At 45.3% G+C, this 17334-nt stretch overlaps 1 protein-coding gene across 2 annotated transcripts in view; it reads left to right on the top strand.

The window, feature by feature from the left end:
* CAMKMT (calmodulin-lysine N-methyltransferase) overlaps positions 1-17334 on the top strand; it is a 594578-nt gene that overhangs the window by 434428 nt on the left and 142816 nt on the right. The gene's annotated exons all lie outside the window — the stretch shown is intronic.

Here is a 17334-nt window from a genome sequence, read left to right on the forward strand (position 1 = left end):
TTACATTTTAAGATTTTCGCGACAGTGGTCCTTTAAGATATTTGTCTGTTTATTGTAGTTGTCTAATCCAGCTACAGTGTGGCTCTGTGGTCTTTGAAACAAACCAGTTACAGACGGGCATTTGTTATGATATGTTTGATATATGATTCTTGAAGAGGAACTGTAACATATAGTAGAAGGCAGTTAATTATTCAGGATACCCACTGACGCTTAGCCTAGGCTGTTTATTATGTGGAATAACCCCCAACATTCTAAGAGACCAGAGATCTTTTCTATTAGAACTCTCAGTAAAGGAACATTCCATAGAGATCACCTACCAGTACTAAATATGTGGCCACCTGTGATACATTTTGGAAAGTAAGTTAAGGAGAGGTAAGATTTTACAATGGGCAAACTCTGACTAAATAATTTATAAATGAATATTGTAAATTGTATTCATTATGTTACTTTGACTGCAGTTCCTCTTTAAACTGTTCTTACCTTTTGTCACCAAAGGTTATATGCTTCTCTTTTTGTTAACAGTAACAAACTTGCCATGTAACTCCAAGCGAATCTCCTGACTTCCTTCAAACCCTAAGTCCCAATCTCCTACACATTCTTCACCCTATAGGGCGTGTCCCCACTAGGCCCACAGATGACTTTATGCTTTGACACAGCTCTCTGTTTTTTCCAGACTCTGAAGTCTGAAATCTAACTAAATCCCCCCAAACTCCCCGGGGGGCAATCCGGGCAGCACTTCCGTGAGAGGCAGAGCTTTCAGCTGCAGCTCTGCCTCTCCACGCGTCTGTCAGCCCGGATCGCCGCCTCTCCCCCGCCCCTCTCAGTCTTCCTTCACTGAGAGGGGCGGGGGAGAGGCGGAGATACGCGCTGATTGACGCGTAAGGAGGCGGAGCTGCGGCTGAAAGCTCTGCCTCCCCCAGCAGCAAAATTAATGACCAAGAAGTCGTGGATTTTGCGGGGGAGAGGGTGGGCAGAGTTAGGGGGGAGCCGTGGTAATGCAGCGTTTAGTTGATTTTTATGAGACTTCAGTGTCTCTTTAAATGTGCAAGATATAGGAACTGGGTCTGAGAAAGCAGAAGGCAGGGCATGGACAGAAGAGTAGTCAGAAAGTCAGCAACAGTAGTATCTGGCAATGGCATGGTACCAAATGTTAAGCAACAGACAGTCCAATAAAGGCCAGGGTCATACACAGGAGATTAGAAGTTCATAGTATCCAATGGCTTAAGGTGACCACACACCATACAATTTTTTAAATATCTGTTCAATCTAAGAATTGCAATCAATTTTTCTGACTGATTGTAACATTTCAAAAATATGACCAATGTACCACACACCTACGTTCAGTTCTTCCCCAATTATGATAAAAAATGATTGGAAACTCTGAGAAAATTGCTAGGGTGTGTATATTAATAAAATGACAATCTAACACACACCATACAATCTTCAGAAAGGTTGAAGAAAAATATCTGGCATTCCGGATCGATATAAATCGAAGAAAACGGGCAATCCGGATGGATTTTTCAGTCGAATGAAAAAAAAGCTTTCGTTTTTCTCGGGAAATACGAGCGTTTTTATCGAATTGCTGTAAAATCGGATCATTTTACTGTATCGTGTGTGGCCACCTTAACACACAGGTAAACTAAATCACAGGCACGGTTTATTTGAGCAGGGACCAATTATTAAATTATTTAGTATTTATATAGTGCCAACATGTTCTGCAGCCCTATGCAGAGTATATTGTCTTGTCACTTAACTATCACTCAGAGAAGCTGACAATCTAATCCCCACCATAGTCATATGTCTATGTATGTATCATGTAGTGTATGTATCATAGTCTAGGGCCAGTTTTAGAGGAAAGCCAATCAAAGGACACCCGAGGCAAAAATAGACTAATGAAATAAACAATTGTATCTATCTTCCTTCTCCTAAAAATGACTTAGATATACTAAGATATTCCACGGTTTTCATTTTATGTTTAGATCTACTTTTTAAGTTGTAACTGTTTTATTGTTTTTGCTTAATGACACATTAAAGTGGACCCAAATTGAAAATACAAGATTTCAGAAATGAAATCTATTTTCTAAATTATAATAATAAATAGCAGCCTATTTTCAGCTGCATGATGACAAATATAAAATATTTTACATTTATTGGAGGAACCCCTCCCTTCCTTTCATATTGCCGGGACAGAATCCGGCAGACTGGTGGAGTAGATGGTGTCTGGCAAAGGAGGAATTGCTAATGGCTGCCACCTGTGTAACCCTAGTTATGAAAAGAGAAGGGTGAAAAGCATGCACTGAAATGCTCATAGGTTTAAAGGAGTGTTTATTTATCTTTGTATGTGTCAGAGTGGTGCAACTAAATATTTTTAATTAAAAAAAATGTTTGGTTTGGGTCCGCTTTAAGTATGCCAGAGCTAAAATGTATGAACTACTGCCCTTTTTATCTCTTTCTTGCTCTCAGAAGCCATTTTTTGCTAGGAAAGTGTGTTATAGTTTGAATTTCTTATCAGTCCTACTGTAGTCCCTTCCTGTCTGAGTCGGGACTGAGTCAGCCACTTACATACTTGATATTTAACTCTTTCAGGCAGAGAAAGAAAAAAAGGAACACAGCATAGCTATTTGTGTGCTAGGCACTGTACATACCCATGTCTATCTCATCATGTCACATGTCACCTCAGGTATCCTTTTACTTATCTGTATGTTTTGGGGATGTGGGAGGAAACTGGAGTATCCACTTCCACTTTGGAAGGAAACCCACACAGACATGGGGAGAACATACAAACTCTGTGCAAATAGTGCGCTGGCTGGGATTCAGGGACCCAGCAATGCATGGCGAGAGCCCTAACCACTACACTACCGTGCTGCCCACTGGTAGACTCGAAGACCCACCAATCAGGTGGGTCTACAAGTTCCAGCAGCCTATTGGCCTCCAATATAACAGAGTGGTCACTCATTTGAAGGATGTTGGCTCATGCATGCAAGCACTCGTGGATGACCACTGGGAATACTGCGCCGGCAGTTTTTTATTCTCTCCCGGAACAATCAGATGCATTACTGGCATGCCAGTTGGTTAAGTGTTTTGCATGCTGTAGGATTTAATGTTTTGGGGTAACCCAGCCAGAGTCCTGACTTGAATCCAATTGAGAATCCGTGGAGGAAGCTAAAGATTAGGGTGATGGCAAGAAGACCCTCCAACCTAAAAGATTTGGAGCTTGCTGCTAGATTACCTTTCTTCAGATTGCGAGAATCGGCACTGGTTGAAGGCTATAGATACAGCATGTTCACATTTAAGCAAGTAGCATACAGTAAAAACTTGTCCACAAACTCATTGTTTCCCATATAATTATCCCAGCTACTTTTTATACTGTTTGGTGGATTTTTTGGGGGTGTGATCTGTTTACATATCAAATTAAGAGGAAGGATACACTCAACAATAATAATGCCAACAAGCCATAAGTAGAAGAGTTGATAGAATTTTGTGATTTAGGTCCTAAGCCACCGTAGCTTGAAATCACATGCATTTATGTGCATATGTAACACAAGAATACATGTGTTTTCATGCAATGTTGTGCATTCTTGTCACCTGCTAATGTGTATGTTTATGGAGCTTCCTGGTGCTTCCATTTTTGCGTTTCTTCAAGTCATAGTGTATTCACGCATGTTCGCATGTTTATTACCCTGAATGGTTGGTGACGTGACAGACCACAGGATATTGTATTTTAAATGCTAATGGACCTTATAGCATAAATATGTATAATCAGTCCAAAATTGCTTCCCTAAATAATACTGATTTTGCACCCTGAATACACCCGACACCTGAAGGCCTATTGTAGTAGACTTGCCATGGTGTGCACTGTACGACACCAGATCTGCCGTTCCCGAAATTTGCTGCTCGGCCATTATTATGCCTGTTCTGGCTCCCAATGTATTACAAACAGGGACGGCTCTTCCAGGAAGCAACATAAATCACGTACTTCAGGGAAGCAAGAGGTGGCTCCCCTCTCCAGATGTCCCTCTTCTCGCACTCCCTGTCTCCCCCCTCCCTAGCTGCGCCGCGCCGCTTCAATCACCTGCTTTCAGCATTCCAACGATGGGATCCCCATCTGCCCTAGTCCAGCATCTGATATCCATGGCTACAGCGGTGCCTCATGCTAACTGTTAAGTGCTGCCGAGTCTACATGAGGTGCCGCTCTAGTCAGAGAGCGAGCCGGACTTCACATGTGGCTGGTGATCCCATTGTTAATCTGCTGAGAGCGGGTGAATGATGCTGCGCCGGTGCAGCACATACCTGGCATCCTGGGGATCAGATGCTGCGGGCCAGCAGGGAGGAGAGGCTATGGGAGGAGGTGCAGCACATACCCGGCATTCTGGGGATCAGATGCTGGGGCCAGCAGGGAGGAGATGCTATGGGCGGAGGTGCAGCACATACCCGGCATCCTGGGGATCAGATGCTCGGGGCTAGCAGGGAGGAGATGCTATGGGAGGAGGTGCAGCACATACCCGGCATCCTGGGGATCAGATGCTGTTGGCCAGCAGGAAGGACGTGCTATGGGAGGAGGTGCAGCACATACCTGGCATCCTGGGGATCAGATGCTGCAGGCCAGCAGGGAGTAGATGCTATGGGAGAAGGTGCAGCACATACCCGGCATCCTTGAGATCAGATGCTGCGGGCCAGCAGGGAGGAGATGCTATGGGAGGAGGTGCAGCACATACCCGGCATCCTAGGGATCAGGTGCTGCGGGCCAGCAGGGGGGAGATGCTATGGGAGGAGGTGCAGCACATACCCGGCATCCTGGGGATCAGATGCTGCAAGCCAGCAGGGAGGAGATGCTATGGGAGGAGGTGCAGCACATACCCGGCATCCTGGGGATCAAATGCTGCAGGCCAGCAGGGAGGAGATGCTATGAGAGGAGGTGCAGCACATACCCGGCATCCTGGGGATCAAATGCTGCAGGCCAGCAGGGAGGAGATGCTATGGGAGGAGGTGCAGCAAATACCTGGCATCAGATTCTGTGGGCCAGCAGGGAGGAGATGCTATGGGAGGAGGTGCAGCACATACCCGGCATCCTGGGGATCAGATGCTGTGCTCCAGCAGGGAGGAGATGCTATTGGAGGAGGTGCAGCACATACCCGGCATCCTAGGGATCAGATGCTGCGGGCCAGCAGGGAGGAGATGCTATGGGAGGAGGTGCAGCACATACCCGGCATCCTGGGGATCAGAGCCACTGTGGGCCAGCAGGAGGAGATGCTATGGGAGGAGGTGCAGCACATACCCGGCATCCTGGGGATCAGATGCTGCGGGCCAGCAGGGAGGAGATGCTATGGGAGGAGGTGCAGCACATACCCGGCATCCTGGAGATCAGATGTTGCAAGCCAGCAGGGAGGAGATGCTATGGGAGAAGGTGCAGCACATACCCGGCATCCTGAGGATCAGATGCTGCGGGCCAGCAGGGAGGAGATGCTATGGGAGGAGGTGCAGCACATACCCGACATCCTGGGGATCAGATGCTGCGGGCCAGCAGGAAGGAGATGCTATGGGAGAAGGTGCAGCACATACCCGGCATCCTGAGGATCAGATGCTGCGGGCCAGCAGGGAGGAGATGCTATGGGAGGAGGTGCAGCACATACCCGGCATCCTGGAGATCAGATGCTGCGGGCCAGCAGGGAGGAGATGCTATGGGAGAAGGTGCAGCACATACCCGGCATCCTGAGGATCAGATGCTGCGGGCCAGCAGGGAGGAGATGCTATGGGAGGAGGTGCAGCACATACCCGGCATCCTGGGGATCAGATGCTGCAGGCCAGCAGGGAGGAGATGCTATGGGAGGAGGTGCAGCACATACCCGGCATCCTGGGGATCAGATGCTGTGGGCCAGCAGGGAGGAGATGCTATGGGAGGAGGTGCAGCACATACCTGGCATCCTGGGGATCAGATGCTGCGGGCCAGGAGGGAGGAGATGCTATGGGAGGAGGTGCAGCACATACCCGGCATCCTGGGCATCAGATGCTGCAGGCCAGCAGGGAGGAGATGCTATGGGAGGAGGTGCAGCACATACCCGGCATCCTGGGGATCAGATGCTGCGGGCCAGCAGGGAGGAGATGCTGTCTTGGAGGAAGAAGAGGGAGATAAGTGTAGTGCCAGTGCCTGCAATGCACAGCCCAATGTGTCTCTCCTTTCCAGTCCAAGTTTGCACAAACACAGCTTGGCTTACATATCTCTGATCTGCACATAGGGTCTGATTCTCTTTTTCATACTAATTTCCTGTTCCCTCCTACTTCCTGTGCATAGGCAGAAACAAGAATAGATAAGCATACTGTAGATCAATGATCAGACTCATCTACAGGTTACATATATGTGAGTAAAGTCACATATGCTAGAAAAGAAACTTGGATGAGGAGATTATTGTGGGCCATTTGAAATGAGAATAAAGTATGTATTCAGCTGTCACATGACCCATGGGCGTCCGCACATATGGGCAAAATGAGGCGGACGCCCCTCCGGCTGTCAGTCTTCCCTCCCTGGCCATCCCTGCCGCCTCCCAGCAGCCAGCACCAGCTGTCGACCATTGAGTGCAGGCACTAGGGCCCCGCGGACACGGGGGTACCATGTGCCCGCTGGTCGCCGGTTGATTCTGAGGTCTGACGCTGGCTGCTGGGATGCAGCAGGTATGGCCGGGGGGGGGGGTGTGGGGGGGGGGAGATAACTGATGATGAGTGGGTTCCCTATCACTAAACATGGAGGGCACCTGTCACTACCTAGACTGGGAGGAACCTGTCACTACCTAATAGGATAAAAAACACTAAAAGAACTTAAAAACCCATCTTGGTAATAGAGGAGGCAGTGGTGGACTCACTCCCTCCAAGCAGAACACACGACTGTGGATTTTCAGTCAAAACAATTTTATTGGATACTCCAAATAAAGTGCAACGCGTTTCACGGGATACAAACCCGCTTCATCAGGCAATAACAGATAGGAGTAAACAGCATCTACCAGTATCCTCAACACTGAGGCGCTCAGTGTTGAGGATACTGGCAGATGCTGTTTACTCCTATCTGTTATTGCCTGATGAAGCGGGTTTGTATCCCGTGAAACGCGTTGCACTTTATTTGGAGTATCCAATAAAATTGTTTTGACTGAAAATCCACAGTCGTGTGTTCTGCTTGGAGGGGGTGAGTCCACCACTGCCTCCTCTATTACCAAGATGGGTTTTTAAGTTCTTTTAGTGTTTTTTATCCTATTGGCGCCTCTGTTATCCTATTATCTACATCAAGTCCACCCTTGGTGGAGGGTTGTACCCTTCCTTCTTCAACTACAGAGAGCGACTTTTTAATCCTGAGTGGGGTCAGGACAATCTCCCCACCTGCTTTGACAGTGGTTGCCTACTTGGTAACCCTGGTTTGTGAGTATTAAATTAATATTATTACTCTATCAATTATACCTTACCAGTACATACTACACTATATTGGGCTCTTGGTGTTCTCTCTTTTTCCTGTCACTACCTAAACTGGGGGCACCTGTCACTACTAACTTGGCGGTTCACCTGTCACCACCTAAACATGGGGCGTCCCTGTCACTACCTAAAACTGGGGGCACCTGTCATCACCTAAGCTAGGGGGAACCCTGCCACTAAACATTGCGGGTCCCTGTCACTACACATGGGGGGTCCCTGTCACTACCTAAACGGGGGGGGCACTGTGTTGGAGGTGCTCGCAATCATACTCTACCATAGTCCTAGTCTAATAGCCCACCATTGCTAAGTTCATGTAAATTTGGCTCCACCCATGACCACACCCGCATCCTGGTCCATGGCACAACCTCCCCCCCATTTTTCGGCGTGGTGCAGTGCTGGGCCGAAATTACGCATTAGCGTAATTACGCATCGTAATTCACTACAAATGCACCGTAAGCGTTACGTGTAAGGTTACGGTATTACGCGTAATTAATTACGCGTAGACCGTGGGTTACGTTTTACGCGTAACAAATTACGCGTAAGACAGTAAACTCCCATTGAAATTACACAGTCTGCCGTAATCGCGTAATATTACGCTCCCGTATAATATAAAAAAGCCGCCGACTTTAAGGGTTAATAGCAAAGCCCCCTTAAGTGCTAAGAGCCTCAAATTTGGAGAATATATTAAGGAGATCAGAAGGAATAAGAGGAAAAAAAATTTTTTCAAAAAGACTTTATAGTTTTTGAGAAAATCGATGTTAAAGTTTCAAAGGAAAAATAGATACATTTAAAAACCCGCCGACTTTAACGGTTAATAGCAAAGCCTGCTTAAAATTTAGAAACACGAAATTTACAGGGTATATTAAGGGGATCAGTGGGAATAAGAGGAAAAAAATTTTTTTCAAAAAGACCTTATAGTTTTTGAGAAAATCGATTTTTAAGTTTCAAGGGCAAAAATGTCTTTTAAATGCGGAAAATGTCAGTTTTTTTTGCACAGGTAACAATAGTGTTTTATTTTCATAGATTCCCCCAAGTGGGAAGAGTTTTACTTACTTCGTTCTGAGTGTGGGAAATATTAAAAAAAAAACGACGTGGGGTCCCCCCTCCCAGACCTCTTTAACCCCTTGTCCCCCATGCAGACTGGGATAGCCAGAATGCGGAGCACCGGCCGCGTGGGGCTCCGCACCCTGACTATACCAGCCCGCATGGTCCATGGATTGGGGGGTCTCAGAAGGGGAGGGGCAGCCAAGCTTTCCCCTCCCCCTCCGAGCCCTTGTCCAATCCAAGGACAAGGGGCTCTTCTCCACCTCCGATGGGCGGTGGAGGTGGAGGCCGCGATTTCCTGGGGGGGAGGTTCATGGTGGCATCTGGGAGTCCCCTTTAAAAAGGGGTCCCCCAGATGCCCACCCCCCCTCCCAGGAGAAATGAGTATAGAGGTACTTGTACCCCTTACCCATTTCCTTTAAGAGTTAAAAGTAAATAAACACACAGACACTTTGAAAAAGTATTTTAATTGAACAAAAAACATAACCACGAAAAAAGTCCTTTAATATTCTTAATTAACCATTAATACTTACCTGTCCCTTTAAAAGCCAGTTCCCACGCAATATCCTCGGAAATATACTAATCAGTTACAATGTAACAAAGCTATTACAATGTAACAACTTTGTTACTTTGTAACACCACCGCACCCGACGTCACTCGCCGCCACCGCCGCGTCTGCGCTGACCCGACAGAGCTCTGAGCTATATAGCTCAGAGCTCCCTAAGCATCTTTGTATTTGGGCTCCAAGGAGCCCCATTGGTCCTTAGCAGACCAATGGGGTTCCTTTAAATCAGAAGGAACCCCATTGGTCTGCTAAGGACCAATGGGGCTCCTTGGAGCCCAAATACAAAGATGCTAAGAGAGCTCTGAGCTATATAGCTCAGAGCTCTGTCGGGTCCGTGCGGGACGCTAAGTCCCCGCCGCCTCCCGCTGTCAGCCCCGCCCACATCTGTCACCCACATGTCACCCACATGTGGGTGACATGTGGGTGACATGTGGAAGAGGCGGGGAGGACAGCGGGAGGCGGCGGGGACTTAGCGTCCCGCACGGACCCGACAGAGCTCTGAGCTATATAGCGGTGGTGTTACAAAGTAACAAAGTTGTTACATTGTAATAGCTTTGTTACATTGTAACTGATTAGTATATTTCCGAGGATATTGCGTGGGAACTGGCTTTTAAAGGGACAGGTAAGTATTAATGGTTAATTAAGAATATTAAAGGACTTTTTTCGTGGTTATGTTTTTTGTTCAATTAAAATACTTTTTCAAAGTGTCTGTGTGTTTATTTACTTTTAACTCTTAAAGGAAATGGGTAAGGGGTACAAGTACCTCTATACTCATTTCTCCTGGGAGGGGGGGTGGGCATCTGGGGGACCCCTTTTTAAAGGGGACTCCCAGATGCCACCATGAACCTCCCCCCCAGGAAATCGCGGCCTCCACCTCCACCGCCCATCGGAGGTGGAGAAGAGCCCCTTGTCCTTGGATTGGACAAGGGCTCGGAGGGGGAGGGGAAAGCTTGGCTGCCCCTCCCCTTCCGAGACCCCCCAATCCATGGACCATGCGGGCTGGTATAGTCAGGGTGCGGAGCCCCACGCGGCCGGTGCTCCGCATTCTGGCTATCCCAGTCTGCATGGGGGACAAGGGGTTAAAGAGGTCTGGGAGGGGGGACCCCACGTCGTTTTTTTTTTAATATTTCCCACACTCAGAACGAAGTAAGTAAAACTCTTCCCACTTGGGGGAATCTATGAAAATAAAACACTATTGTTACCTGTGCAAAAAAAACTGACATTTTCCGCATTTAAAAGACATTTTTGCCCTTGAAACTTAAAAATCGATTTTCTCAAAAACTATAAGGTCTTTTTGAAAAAAAATTTGTTCCTCTTATTCCCACTGATCCCCTTAATATACCCTGTAAATTTGGTGTTTCTAAATTTTAAGCAGGCTTTGCTATTAACCGTTAAAGTCGGCGGGTTTTTAAATGTATCTATTTTTCCTTTGAAACTTTAACATCGATTTTCTCAAAAACTATAAGGTCTTTTTGAAAAAAAAAATTTCCCTCTTATTCCTTCTGATCTCCTTAATATATTCTCCAAATTTGAGGCTCTTAGCACTTAAGGGGGCTTTGCTATTAACCCTTAAAGTCGGCGGCTACCTAACATTGATCCATGCGTCAACTTTTCCGCTTGGCAGCATGACCTTATGCATTAATTGCTAGTAGGAATTTACGCATAAGCCTATAACGTAACAACTTGAATTACGGTATTCTTACGCGTAATTGCGTAAGGGCAATGCGTAATTACAGACATGTACCGAAATTGAATGTCTATGCCGTAAGCGTAATTTCGTAATGCGTAATAGCGTAAAATTACGCGTAATGATCCGTAAGCGTAGCTTTTTCCATTACGATCAGCACTGGCGTGGTGCACTGCATGGCTTGCCACAAATAACTAGACGTCGTTTAGTGATTTGCCATGGTGTATCGCTGAATGATGTACAAGCATGTTATCAGACAGATAGACAGACAGACAAGACAAATAGACAAGACAGAGAGAGAGAGAGAGAGCGAGAGAGAGAGAGAGGGAGAGAGAGGAGAGAGAGAGGGAGAGAGAGAGAGAGAGAGAGAGAGAAAGAGAGAGAGAGAGGAGAGAGAGAGAGAGAGAGAGGAGAGAGAGGGAGAGAGAGAGAGAGAGGAGAGAGAGAGAGAGAGGAGAGAGAGAGAGAGAGAGAGAGGGGGAGAGAGAGAGAGAGAGAGGAGAGAGAGAGAGAGAGAGAGAGAGAGGAGAGAGAGAGAGAGGAGAGAGAGAGAGAGGAGAGAGAGGAGAGAGAGAGAGAGAAAAAACAGACAGACAGATAGGTAGGCAGATAGATAAAAAAATGCAGAAGGAAGCACCTTTTCAAGTCTAACATTGCTGTATTACCCAAATATGAAGTCCTGTACTTACATTTTAAAGCATATGTACTATTGTTGCCACTAAAGTTAAGTACCCATGTGAATATAGAGTACATCAGTGATACTTCGCCAATGAACAATCTTTCTCAATGCATCTTCACCGTAAAGGAAAAGCAAGCATTGCAGCATGAACAATCATTTCAATGACAGAGTGGATTTGAGTGCTTGTCGATGGACATCTGAACATTTGCTCATCCAGTGATTCGTCATGGCGGTCATTCAGTACAAACAATCGTTGTGGGTGGGTACGGGTCGTTAAACATCGTTTGATGAATTATTGTTATGTAATGTTGTAAAAACGATTGTTGGACGCTAAAATTGTCGGAAAAATCATGCTGTTTGGCATGAACCTTAAAGGGAATCTGAACAGAGTTAAATTATTTAAAATAAACAAATGATGTACCTTTGTACAGAGGCGCCAGAAGAAAAAGTTTAAAATGAAGGAGGCAGTGGTGGACTTACCCCTTTGAAGCAGACACAAGATGCTGTTGATTTATTCAACAAAAATTAGTTTATTTACAGACTCCAGACAGGTGCAACGCGTTTCGCGGGTAAATCCCACTTCCTCAGGCTATAAAAGGGGAACATATAACTCATACAGGTCTGTTACCAGGCTTAGCGCCTCTGTCTGTCGCTAAGCTTGGTAACAGACCTGTATGAGTTATATGCTCCCCTTTAATAGCCTGAGGAAGAAGGATATATCCGCGAAACTCGTTGCACCTGTCTGGAGTATGTAAATAAACTAATTTTTGTTGAATAAATCAACAGCATCTTGTGTCTGCTTCGAAGGGGTAAGTCCACCACTGTCTCCTTCATTTTAAACTTTTTAACTAATTTTATTCTTCAGGTGCCTCTGAACAACTGTATACTAATCGAGTCCACCCCTGGTGGAGGGGATTTGGCCCCTTTTTCCAATCTACAGAGAGCGACTTCTTAATCCTTAGTAGGGACAGATCTCATTCTTCTCACATACCCATGTAATTGTTGCCTGGGTGGTAACTCTGGTTTTGAGTTTTAAATTATACTTACCTTCTCACACCCACACTTCCAGTACATACCATACTATACTGGGCTCTTGGTGTCTCGGTGTATCTTTGTCTATATGATGTACCTTATATACTCACATGTACTGTAAGCTTAATGTTTCAGCACAAAAAATGTGCTGAATAGTTACCCCCTCGGCTTATATGCGAGTCTGATAAACAGAACAGATGGAGCAGGTTTTGTTACTGGCAGAGGAGTGTAAGGATTGTGTACTAGTGATCCTGCTCTTGCCAGCTGGCTCCCTGCTGTGTCCGTTCCCCCCCCCCCCATCCCCTGCAACACGGTGTGCAGAGTGCACTGCTCAAGACTACCTGTGTCCCCTGGCTTGTGGAGCGGAGCGTGCAAGCAGTGTGTCAGCAGTGCAATGATCAGGGATTCTTCCTGTGTGGCAATCGCTGTGTCTCATATCTATGACACCATCTAGTGGTATCTTAAGACACAGCTGTATCATCCCTGGGGCACATCTGGCTATGGAAGGGGGGGTGATTTGTACTGGTAAAAGATCTGGCTACTGTGGAGGAGGCTATACTGGGGAGGGGGCTTATACATGAGTTAATCACTTTTTCCTGGTTTCTGAGGGAAAACTGGGTTCCCCGGCTAATACGTGGGTCGGCTTATATGCGAGTGTATACAGTACCTGCAAATGAATATTACATACTTGCCTCGCTGTCAGTTCCTCTCAGAAGCTCGCCATTAACCACGATTCCTTCCAGTTTTGGCAAGATTTTGTCAGAACCAAAATAGATCAGTTGCTGTCAGTTATATATCAATTGCTGTGAGTTATAACTGAAAGGACAACTGATGTGCAAGGTAATGCCCATGCTTCCCTATGGCTCACATGGGCGATATTACAGTTTAACAAAGTGCTGACCAGGAAGCTGTTATGGGGTAATGGCCATTTTTAAAGGTGAATTCCATTGATCACAGTGGACAAACAGGACGCAGGAGAAAAGATTAAGGACTAGACTACACGGGAGGTAAGTATGATGGGTGTATGTTTATTTTGACATTTAGTTTTCAGTTCAAGTTTGCTTTATTTATCCAGCTCAGTCATCAGTGTACTAACAACACATCAGATCAGTCAGTTTGTTTTGCATTAGATAGACGAGTGTAATGACATATGACAACATTTGGGTGCAGAAGAGACGTTAAAAACAAACTGCATGAGTGGTCATTTGAGGTTGACCTGATGTTTCCCTGTATCCATTTTAACTGCTTTTATATTGCTTGTAATCTCCTGTATGTAGTTGCTTTTTGAGTGTCGAGTGGTATTAAAATAAAGCCCTTTTTTACATTTTCAATTTGTACACAAGGCTGTTTTGAATCTCTAATTTTCTCTCTTTATGACACAGGTGGGATTTGAAAACAGTTGAACTTTTTGAGGCAGGGCCCGTTTCCACTAGAGCAAATCTGCATGTGTTTTCTGCATGCAGATTCGCATAACCAATACAAGTGGATGGGCTGTTTACACTTGTCAGGAATTCCGTGCGGTCTGCACGGCAGAGCCGTCAGAATTCGCATGCCACACAGCCGCACGCGGATCGCTGCTAATGTAATTTAATAGGAAAACCGCAAGCGGTTTTCCCGGCGTTTCCGCTGAAAAAAACGATGTAAATGCTTGCCAGCATTGACATGGTTAAAATCGCATAGCGCAAACCGCGAGCGATTCCGCGTGGAAATCCGTATGGAAACGCGAACGAATCCGCACCCACATGCAGATTCATTGATGCGTTATCTGCAACGGAATCGCAATGCACACGTGGAAACGTACCCTTACACTTGTCTGCTTGTGTGCATGTTTTCTGCACAGAAAAAGTGATTTCAACCAAAACTCATGTTAATCAATGGGCTAGATCCTAGGTTCTCAACATGTGGTACGCGTACCCCAGGGGGTACTTCTTATGGTTCCAGGGGGTACTCAGGCTTGATTTAATTAACCAAGAATGATACATTTAAAGTTTTAGAAAATGATAACAACACCAAATTAGTGTTTTAGCTAATTAAAAGCAAAAGTAAATGCTTGGAAATTGTTTAGAACCAATTATCATGTACTACGATTAAATATATATTTGTCAAGGGGTACTGGTGATAATGTTCAATATGCTAGGGGGTACTTGGGGAATAAAGGGTTTTAAAAGGGGTACATGCCAATAAAATGTTGAGAAACACTGGGCTAGATCACACATGAATGCAGATTTCGATTCACAAGAGCGTGATAACTGCTATCACAGCAGCTATCATGCGTTCTACCGCACACAGCGGTTTGCACGAGGAAAGGATTACTCTGCGTGATAAACGAACGTTTGCGTGCAATCACGCGCATGTTTCACGAATGAGATTGCGCGGCAAACGTTTATCACGCGGAGTAATCCTTTACTCGCGCAAACCGCTGCGTGCGGCAGATCGCATGATAACTTCTGTGATAGCAGTTTTCACACTTTTTTAAATCGAGCCCTTTGTGTGCAAAAAAACCTCACATCCTGCAGAATAATTCGGCACAATTTGTCAGTTTTCTCTATAGATTACATTAGCTGCTGTGAAAAAAAAAATAAAAAAATTTCTGCATAAAAACGCACATGGGGCTTGATTTACTAAGCCGTGATAACTCACCAAATATCACACCTTATCAAAATTAAAGTGAACTTCCGGACTAAAAATCTACTCAGCACCACTGAAAAGGCTTGGTGTTTCTTTATCAATTTCACAGCATCAGAACTTTGTTTTTCTTACCAAAACATCATTTTTAGCTGCATTTTTAGCTAAACTCCACCCATCAAAGAAAACTGCCAGGGCTTTTTTTCCTGATGCTGTGCAAAGCATGATGGGATTTCCTATGTTGTTATTCACGTTGCCTAGCAACTGGAAGGGGTGATCAGCACACAGGACAGTTGGAACTGTGTCTCATGCTCCCTGTCACCTCCGTTCAACCAAAAAGATGGCTGCCCTCATGAAATCAAACATTTGCCTATTCTTTTAAATCAGGGTGGGTAAGAGATTATATTACCTATCTATTTTAATTAACTAATGTAACTTAATGACAGTATGTTTGTTTAGGCTGAAGTTCCTCTTTAACATGCCTTATCAGAGTAGCATAGCGAGCGCTACGAATCTGCAGGGGCTCAGGGAACGAGTGCCATTGCCAATTAGCAGGCATAAGTTCATAGCGCTCGCTATGCTACTCTGATAAGGCGTGTTAACTTTGATAAGGTGTGATATCTTTGATAAGGTGTGATATCTTTTCATAAGGTGTGATATTTGAGTTATCACGGTTTAGTGAATAAAGCTCATAGTGTGCAGAAAAAAAAATACGCACAGAAAAGTGAAAGCCAAGTGTGACCAGTGACCACGGCCAAAAAGAATGCAGTGCATGCTTTTTAGAACTTATAGGCTTTCTACTGCTTTCCAACCTTTATAATTAAAGGGTTACTAAAGAACTAAAAAAAAGCAGTTTAAAATACCAGCCTCTTGCAGTCCCCTGGAGACCTCCTGTGCCTGCGCCGTCCAGCAGGAAATTTGGGTGCGTGATCAATATCGTTTGACGGGCACCGAACAGGAAAAAATGGCGCCTGGAGATTATTAACACTTTCAAATTGCGCTTGTGATGATTTAAAATTATAAAATGCGGCCGTGACGAAATCACGTTTACAAATATACTGAACATATCTAAATGTGATCAGTAAGTAAACCGTAATATATTTTTTACAGTCACTATTAGTAAAATTATCACTAAGGGGGTCTTAGGGTTAGGCACCACCAGGGGGGATTTAGGGTTAGGCACCACCAGGGTGGTCTTAGGGTTAGGCACCACCAGGAGAGTCCAACCCCCAGGGGGGATTTAGGGTTAGGCACCACCAGGGTGGTCTTAGGGTTAGGCACCACCAGGGGGGTCTTAGGGTTAGGCACCACCAGGGGGTCTTGGGGTTAGGCACTACCAGGGTGATCTTAGGGTTAGGGACCATCAGGGGGTCTTAGGGTTAGGCACCACCAGGAGGGATTTAGGGTTAGGCACCACCAGGGGGTTCTTAGGGTTAGGCACCACCAGGAGGGATTTAGGGTTAGGCACCACCAGGGGGGTCTAAGGGTTAGGGATTGGTACAGGGAGGTTTCTGTGTGTGAGTAGGGTTAGGTTTAGTTGTAGTAAAATGTTAGTAATATTTACTAATGTTTTACTACAGTTATTACGAACGTTCTAATATTTTTTTTCATTGTTATAAACAATATTTTCAGGTTTTATTACATGAAGAAACGATAAATGAAGGCTATACACAATATTATACAATTATATTGATTATACATGTATTATCGTTTTTAACAAACCTAATTATAAGTTTCACTTTCAAAACAGGGAAGATGATCATATTCACAATTTGCGATTTCATAGACATTATTAAAGGTTTTCAATTTGTAAAACATTATTGTAAACAAAATACAACACAATATTTTTATAAACGTCATTACCACTTTCGTTTACATCACGCGCCCTTTTTTCCTGATGCCCTTTTTGCATGGACGCCTTCCGGGGACCCCCGCAAAGCTAGGCCAGTCTCCACCAGTCGTCAGCTTTTGCGCATGCGCAGCCCAGATCCATGCTCACCCTGGTCATGCTCCCACCACCAGGAGTCCTCTGCGCATGCACATTATCAATTTTTGCATACTGTGCATGTGCCGAATGCTCCCGGCATCAGGAGCGTGGTGAGGAGGCAAGTGGCCGGCCAGCTTTGCGTAGTTCGCTGCTGCTGGCCGGAGGACTCCGCAAAACCGCTTAGGCACAGGATGACTCCAAGGGGTTGCTGGAAGCCGCAGTTAAGTTAAACTGATTTTTTTTTACTTTTACACTTTAGATTT

This window comes from Hyperolius riggenbachi, chromosome 4 (assembly GCF_040937935.1).
Source record: "Hyperolius riggenbachi isolate aHypRig1 chromosome 4, aHypRig1.pri, whole genome shotgun sequence".
Lineage (NCBI taxonomy): Eukaryota > Metazoa > Chordata > Amphibia > Anura > Hyperoliidae > Hyperolius > Hyperolius riggenbachi.